Source organism: Sesamum indicum, linkage group LG3 (genome assembly GCF_000512975.1).
Source record: "Sesamum indicum cultivar Zhongzhi No. 13 linkage group LG3, S_indicum_v1.0, whole genome shotgun sequence".
NCBI lineage: Eukaryota > Viridiplantae > Streptophyta > Magnoliopsida > Lamiales > Pedaliaceae > Sesamum > Sesamum indicum.
In genome coordinates, this window is record NC_026147.1 from 23,209,237 (window position 1) to 23,217,498 (window position 8,262).

Sequence of the window (8,262 nt, forward strand, 5' to 3'; positions counted from 1 at the left end):
TTGACATCCCATGGTTAGTTGGAGGGGATTTTAATGCAGTGCAAGATTTGGTGAAGTTTGCGGCACATCTGGAGATATTCGAATAGCTATGGATGAATTTAATACTTGTATCCAGAATATAGGATTACTACCATTACCCATGCAGGATGAATGGTACACGTGGCATAATTGTAGTGCGACTCCACAGAATCTCTGAAAACGATTAGACTGCATGCTGATTAATGATAGATGGATGGCTCGATTCCAGACATCATTCTACACTAGCCTCACCCCACGTACTTCAGATCACTCACCGCTGGTGCTATACGGAGATAGTCAACAACAATATGGAGGTACGTTCAATTCGATAATTACCTCACCTTATCACCAGATTTTAATCCCAGTGTGCAGCGGGTTTGGCAACATAACATCATAGGAGTGCCTATATACACGGTAACAAGAAAACTCAAAGCACTTAAACCGGTGTTTAGAGAGCAGAGGAGAAACAAAGGGGACTTATTAGTTCGAACAGGCGGGATGAAATATTCTTGCAGCTGGAACATTTCTGCCGGTTAGTACTCGCTAAAGCAGCCAAGCTTGAACAGATTATGCTCCAACAGCGAGCTCAAATGCAGTAGATGAAGGGGGTGACCAATGCTCCCGAGTATTCTTTCGTAAGGCTACTCAAAGGAGATCGACAAGGACAATATTATAAATCAATGATGATCATGGAGTCACTCACACAGAACCAGAAGCAGTAGTCAATGAATTTGTCATGTACTACGAAAACCTTCTTAGTGGGGAACGACGACGAGCTGTGATAGACCTTCGGTTCCTACGAACTTGGGCTAGATATTTACTGAGTGAAGAGGATGCTTGCTCTTTACTCTTGCCATTTACACCAGCGGATGTCAAGCAGGCGGTTGTTTTTTTAGGTAAATGTAAGTTTCATTAAGTAAAAAAAATTGTACAGTACAACAATGTGATCATCAGTTGGTTTTTCCCTCGGTAGGCCATGGGATACGCCATAGTCTATATAAAGTTCGTGTACTGACTGATGTAGGTAGAGTAATGCTAAGAATCTGCTGTCTAATATCCTCAACTATTAATAAAGCCATGGTGCTAGCTGTTCTCTCGGTATGCTCGAATCGTCTCAAGTTTCGCTCTCTCCAAATGTGGTAAATACATGCTGCTAATAGTGCCCGATAAGCCATATTAACGATGTGCTTATCCCTCCATCTCTTGGAAGCCCAATCAATATCCGTTTGCCAGTCTCTATTGGGCCAAGAAAATCGTACCATTCTCCGGATTGCAGCGAGACACTGTCGACTAAATCTGCACTGGAAGAATAAATGTCCATGCGTCTCCATCGCTCCCTCGTTACACAGGACACAAGGGCCAAGGTGGACTAACCATGATTTACGCATTGTGGCCAACTTGCCAAGGATAGGAAGCCATAAGATGAATAAATGACGAGGAATCTTCAATGATCCCGAAAGTAGTGAAGTCCAGCCTACTTTCGATCCTAGGGGATCAAATAACCTGTACAGAGCCTGAGTTGTGGGATGCCCCTGTTCAAATTTCCAAATAACACGGTCCTCCCCTCCATGGATCATGGGTAATGCATGTGTGATCTCCATACACTGGAAATCTGTGATGAGAGGCCATTGCCACTCTCCTCCACTAATCACCGTACTGAGTCTTGCTGCTTCTTCCATTCCGAGTAGCCTCGGCCCCCGTGAAAACGTGACACTAGAGGGCCAAGATAATGCCACGGGTCCTGCCAGAGGTAAAATCTCCTCCCGTCTCCAATCTGATAGTCGACCAAAGGGCGGAGGAAAACCCGTAGATGTAGAATTTTCTACCAACCCCATGATCCTCCATGTTCCCTAATCGTCCAAACGGAAGTGTCTCGTAACCGACCCTTGTAAAGGCCATTCAACCCATATTGAGGTTCTATCACACTTGATGATATCATAGAGTTTCTTCGTCATTAATGCACGATTCAAGAGAGAAATATCCTTGAATCCTAACCCTCCCTCATCCTTTCGTCTGCATAGATCTTTCCAGGCTACCTTGGCATAACCACTATTTGTTGTCCCCTTCCATAAGAAAGTGTGCAGCTTCTTCTCAATTTCATTAGTAAATTTCTTTGGCAATATGAACACCGAAGCCTAATATAAGCTCAGCGACATGAGTACAGACTTAATAATTTGTACCCTGCGAGCATATCATAGAGCCATTCCCTCCCAACCAACAATACGTTTATCAATATTCAACAATAATGGACGACAATCAGCAATGGTTAATCGAGAAGAAATAAGAGGTAGTCCCAAATACCTCAGTGGTAGGACCCCTTCTTGAAACCTAAGTGCGGCCAGCATCTCCTCGCGTAGTCCTTGTGCTGACCGTGAAATAATAAGATGGCTTTTCTGCACGTTTAGCTTTCTCCTCGCGTAGTCCTTGTGCTGACCGTGAAATAATAAGATGGCTTTTCTGCACGTTTAGCTTTAGCCCCAACCACTCAGCAAATCGATCCAGTCCTGTCTTAAAGACTCCAATGGAATCCATATCAGCTCGACAGAATAACAACAAATCATCATCAAATGCCAACTGAAAAATCCTGGCAGTATCACACTTCCAATGGAAGGAAAATAATTCATCCTGATCAATCAACTGTAATAAACCCATGTGTAGGACTTCCATCACAAGCACGAACAAGTAAGGCGAAAGAGGATCACCCTGTCGAAGCCCTCTGGCCCCTTGAAAGAAACCATGGGGTTTACCATTCAACCCAACAGAGAAAGAGGGTGTTGTAACACATGCCTTGATCCACTTCACGAAAGTAGAAGGAAACCCAAATAACTCCATCACAGCAATCAAGAAGTCCCACTCCACTGTGTCATATGCTTTCCCAATGTCCACTTTTAAAGCACACTGGGGTGGTCGGTGGGCCTGGTTATATCCCGTAAAAAGCTTCTGTGCCAACATAATATTGTCTCCAATGCTACGTCCGGGCACAAATGCCGCTTGGCATGGACTAATGAGTTTGTCCAGTATCACACTCAACCGTTGGACAATTAACTTGGCAATAATTTTGTACAACACATTACAGCATGAGATAGAACGGAAGTCGCCAACAGTCATAGGGGAATGTACCTTTGGTATGAGTGCCAAAAGTGTAGTATTTATCTGCTTCAGAAGTCGGTTCGTATTAAAGAAATCCAGCACCACCGAGGTCACCTCCTGCCCCACTATAGGCCATGCAGCTTTAAAAAAAACCGATGAATACCCGTCCGGCCCCGGTGCCTTATCCTCAGGAATATCAAAAACCGCTTGCTTGACATCCGCTGGTGTGAATGGCAAGAGTAAAGAGTTGGTGTCCTCTTCACTCAAAAAGTGTTTAGTCCATGGCCGAAGGAAACGCAGATCTATCACAGTTCGTTGACGTTCCCCACCAAGAAGATTTTGGTAATACGTGATAAACTCATTGATTATTACTTCTGGTTCTGTGTGGGTAACTCCATGATCATCATTGATTTGTAAAATTCTCCTTGCCGATCTCCTTTGGGCTATCTTTCGGAAGAACACCCGGGAGCATTGGTCACCCTGTTTCATCCACTGCATTTTTGCACACTGTTGAAGCATAATCTGTTCAAGTTTGGTTGCTTTAGCTAGTACAATCCGGCAGCAGTGTTCTAGCTGTAAGAATAGTTCATCTCGTCTGTTTGAACTGACTAGTACTTGCGCCATCTCAAGAAACCCTTTATTTTTTTTGAGTAAACGTAATTTTCATTAATAAAAAGAATCGTACAACAGGATTCTCCCTCGACAGGCCAACGGATGCGCCACAGGCTATATAGCGCATATGTACTAATTGACCATGAAAGATTAATACTAAGTATCCTCGGTCTAATGTCATCTTAGATACAAATAGCTAATACATTTGCCGGCCGGTGGGTCTGCTCAAATCGTCTTAGATTTCTCTCTCGCCAAATATGGTATATGCATGCACCAAGTAATGCTCGACATGCTACATTAACTATATGTTTTCCCCACCTCTTCCTCGACGCCCATTCCACGTCTCTTGCCCATTCACGATTGGGCAAGCAAATCGGATCTGTTGATGAACAGCTGCAAGGCAAAAGAAACTCTTTAGCCAGTTGCTCTTTTTGAGATAAGACCCCCTTGTTCCTCCTCTGCTCTCTAAACACTGGTTTTAGTGCTTTGAGTTTCCTTGTTACCGCATACATAGGCACCCCTATGATGTGGTGCTGCCAAACTTGCTTCACACTAGGAATAAAATCTGATGATTGTGTGAGGATTATCGAATCGAATAGATCAGTACACGTGCTTTATTTAGACTGAGGCGTGTCCCTTGGCCTGTCAAGGGAAACACCGCTGGTTGATCGAATTGCTTTATTTTCTTTCTTTATTTTGTACTTAATGCAACTTACCTTTCCCGAAAAACCGTGTAAAACAACTAAATATTGAACGTTCTCACAATTCGACGAAACTTGACCCAAACGTTGGTCTAGACCCAAGAATTTGTGTGGTTAATTTGTTTAGCGTAATAATCACTACAAGTTTGTATAAAAGGGAAACAAATTTGCTCTAATAAAACCGTGCAAAATAGCTAAATTATAAACGTTCTCAGAATTCGACGAAACTTTACCCAAATGTTGGTCTAGACCCAAGAATTTGTGTGGTACATTTGCTAAGCGTAATAATAATTACAAGTTTGTATAAAAGGGAAACAAATTTGCTTTAATAAAACCGTGCAAAACAACTAAATTATGAACGTTCTCAGAATTCGACGAAACTTGACCCAAACGTTGGTCTAGACCCAAGAATTTGTGTGGTAAATTTGCTAAGTGTAATAATAACTACAAGTTTGTATAAAAGTGAAACAAACTTGCTTTAATAAAATCGTTCAAAACACACGGAAACTACAATTGCTAGATGATGCAAAAGATACACCTCATGGTCATATACTGAGACCGGAGATTGAAATACAGACATTACATCATGTATTAACCTCATTTTGAAGGAGAGCAATCTCAGACGACTTAAACACAAGGAATGAACACCTACCACCATAGCGTTAGTAATAGTCGAGGATACTAGACAACGAATGCATAGCGTCATCTTGCCTAGATAGATCAGTACACGTGCTTTATTTAGAGGCGTGTCCCTTGGCCTGTCAAGGGAAACACCGCTGGTTGATCGAATTGCTTTATTTTCTTTCTTTATTTTGTACTTAATGCAACTTACCTTTCCCGGAAAACCATGTAAAACAACTAAATTTTGAACGTTCTTAGAATTCAACGAAACTTGACCCAAACGTTGGTCTAGACCCAAGAATTTGTGTGGTATATTTGTTTAGCGTAATAATCACTACAAGTTTGTATAAAAGGGAAACGAACTTGCTTTAATAAAACCGTGCAAAACAGCTAAATTTTCTCAGAATTCGACGAAACTTGACCCAAACGTTGGTCTTGACCCAAGAATTTTTGTCGTAAATTTGCTAAGCGTAATAATAATTACAAGTTTGTATAAAATGGAAATGAACTTGCTTTAATAAAACCGTGCAAAACAGCTAAATTTTGAACGTTTTCAGAATTCGACGAAACTTGACCCAAACGTTGGTCTAGACGCAAAAATTTGTGTGGTAATTTGCTAAGCGTAATAATACCTACAAATTGTATAAAAGGAAAACAAACTTGCACTAATAAAACCGCACAAACGTTGGTGTAGACGCAAGAATTTGTGTGGTAAATTTGCTAAGCATAACAATACCTACAAGTTTGTATAAAAGGAAAAACAAACTTGCTCTAATAAAACCGCGCAAAATAGCTAAATTTTGAACGTTCTTAGAATTTGACGAAACTTGACCAAAATATTCGTCTAGACCCAAGAATTTATGTGGTAAATTTGCTAAGCTTAATAATAACTACAAGTTTGTATAAAAGGGAAACAAACTAGCTCTAATAAAACCGTGCAAAACAGCTAAATTTTGAACGTTCTTAGAATTCGACGAAGCTTAACCTAAACGTTGGTCTAGACCCAAGAATTTGTGTGGTAAATTTGCTAACCTAAATAATAACTACAAGTTTATATAAAAGGGAAACAAAATTGTTCTAATAAAATCGTGCAAAACTTCTAAATTTTGAACGTTTTCAAAATTCGATGAAGGTTGACCTAAACATTGGTCTACAGCCAAGAATTTTTGTCGTAAATTTGCTAAGCGTAATAATAATTACAAGTTTGTATAAAATGGAAACGAACTTGCTTTAATAAAACCGCGCAAAACAGCTAAATTTTGAACATTCTCAGAATTCTACGAAACTTGAGCCAAACGTTGGTCTAGACCCAAGAATTTGTGTGATAAATTTGCTATGCTTAATAATAGCTACAAGTTTGTATAAAAAGGAAACAATTTTGGTCTAATAAAACCGTGCAAAACATCTAAATTATGAACGTTCTCAGAATTCTACGAAACTTGACCCAAATGTTGGTCTAGACCCAAGAATTTGTGTGGTATATTTGCTAAGCGTAAGCTTTAATAAAACCGTGCAAACTAGCTAAATTTTTTAAGTTCTCAGAATTCGACAAAACTTGACCCAAACGTTGGTCTAGACCCAAGAATTTGTGTGCTAAATTTGTTTAGCGTAGTAATGACTACAAGTTTGTATAAAAGGAAAACGAACTTGCTTTAATAATACCGTGCAAAACAGCTAAATTAAAAACGTTCTCAGAATTTGACGAAACATGACCCAAATGTTGGTCTAGACCCAAGAATTTGTGTGGTAAATTTGCTAAGTTTAATAATAATTACAAGTTTGTATATAAAAGGGAAACAAACTTGCTTTAATAAAACCGTGTAAAACAGCTAAATTTTGTATGTTCTCAGAATTCGACGAAACTTGAGCCAAACGTTTAGACCCAAGAATTTGTACGGTAAATTTGCTAAGCGTAATAATAGTTACAAGTTTGTATAAAAGGGAAACGAACTTGCTTTAACAAAACCGTGTAAAACAGCTAAATTTTGAACGTTCTGAGAATTAACGAAACTTGGCCCAAATGTTGGTCTAGACCCAAGAATTTATGTGCTAAATTTGCTGAGCGTAATAATAATTACAAGTTTGTATAAAAGGGAAACGAACTTGCTTTAATAAAACCGTACAAAACAACTAAATTTTGAACGTTCTTAGAATTCGACAAAACTTGACCCAAACGTCTAGACCCAAGAATTTGTATGGTAAATTTGCTAAGCGTAATAATAGTTACAAGTTTGTATAAAAGGGAAACGAACTTGCTTTAATAAAACCGTGCAGAACAGCTAAATTATGAACGTTTTCAGAATTGGAGGAAACTTGATCCAAACGTTGGTCTACACCCAAGAATTTGTGTGGTAAATTTGCTAACCTAAATAATAACTACAAGTTTATATAAAAGGGAAACAAAATTGTTCTAATAAAATCATGCAAAACATCTAAATTTTGAACGTTATCAGAATTCGACGAAACTTGACCCAAACGTTGGTCTAGACAAATGAATTTGTGTGGTAAATTCGCTAAGCATAATTATAATTACAAGTTTGTATAAAATGCAAACAAACTTGCTCTAATAATACCGCGTAAAACACCTAAATTTTGAACGTTCTCAGAATTCGACGAAACTTGAACCAAACGTTGGTCTAGACCCAAGAATTTGTTTAGTAAATTTGCTAAGCGTAATAATAACTAATAGTTTGTATAAAAGGGAAATGAACTTCCTTTAATAAAACTGTGCAAAACATCTAAGTTTTGTATGTTCTCAGAATTCGACGAAACTTGAGCCAAACGTTTAGACCCAAGAATTTGTACGGTAAATTTGCTAAGCGTAATAATAGTTACAAGTTTGTATAAAAGGGAAACGAACTTGCTTTAACAAAACCGTGTAAAACAGCTAAATTTTGAACGTTCTTAGAATTCGACGAAACTTGACGCAAACGTTGGTCTAGACGCAAGAATTTGTGTGGTAAATTTGCTAAGCGTAGTAATACCTACAAGTTTGTATAAAAGGGAAACGAACTCTCTCTAATAAAACCAAACCGTGTAACTAAATTTTGAACGTTCTCAGAATTAGACGAAATTTGGCCCAAACGTTGGTCTAGACCCAAGAATTTGTTTTGTGTGTTTGCTGAGCGTAATAATAATTACAAGTTTGTATAAAAGGGAAACGAACTTGCTTTAATAAAACCGTACAAAACAACTAAATTTTGAACGTTCTTAGAATTCG